Source organism: Ailuropoda melanoleuca, chromosome 9, assembly GCF_002007445.2.
Source record: "Ailuropoda melanoleuca isolate Jingjing chromosome 9, ASM200744v2, whole genome shotgun sequence".
Classification (NCBI taxonomy): Eukaryota; Metazoa; Chordata; class Mammalia; order Carnivora; family Ursidae; genus Ailuropoda; species Ailuropoda melanoleuca.
The window spans coordinates 84,547,317-84,548,049 of NC_048226.1; positions in this window are offsets into that span (position 1 = coordinate 84,547,317).

The window sequence follows — 733 nt, forward strand, 5'->3', positions numbered from 1 at the left end:
TTTTTAATTTCTGTCAGATTCGCTCTCATTTCTGCCCTTAGGGATTCTATATTCTCAGCAACGCTTTCTCTGATGCTTTTTTCAAGTTTACTCATCATCTTGACCATTGTTGCTCTGAATTCCATTTCTGATAATTGGGATACATCCATATGTATTAATTCTGTGGCCGAGGCCAATTCTGTGGCAGAGGCCACAGACTCATTATCTTTTCTTTGCTGGGGGGGACTTCTCCTTCTCGTCATTCTGATGAAGAGAGATTGCAGGGTTGTCCAGAGCCCAAGTGTTGACTGGGACCCAGGCCGTGCGCCCTTGTTTTATAGAGATCTTAGGGATGTGGGCTTCTTCCTTAAAGATTTTATTTATTTATTTGAGAGAGAGAGACAGTCAGCAAAAAGAGAACACAAGCAGGGGGGTGGGAGAGGAAGAAGCAGGCTCCCAGTGGAGAAGCATGATGAGGGACTCCTTTCTGGAACTTTGTGACCACACCCTAATCTGAAGACAGGTGCTTCATGACTGCGCCACTCAGTCACTCCGGGTTGTGGGCTTCTTGATTTTCAGCCTGCCTTCTGGGGGAGGGGCCTACCCAAAACCTGTTTGGGTAGAGTCTCCGTGTCCCCTGTGAGGAGGGATGCGGATGGGCACACTGTGAGCCGAAATTTCCAGGCTTTTTTTCTCTGGTGGCTTTCCATGGCGGTTTGCTATGCCTCTTCTGAGAGTCAGAGCAGCAGAGGCT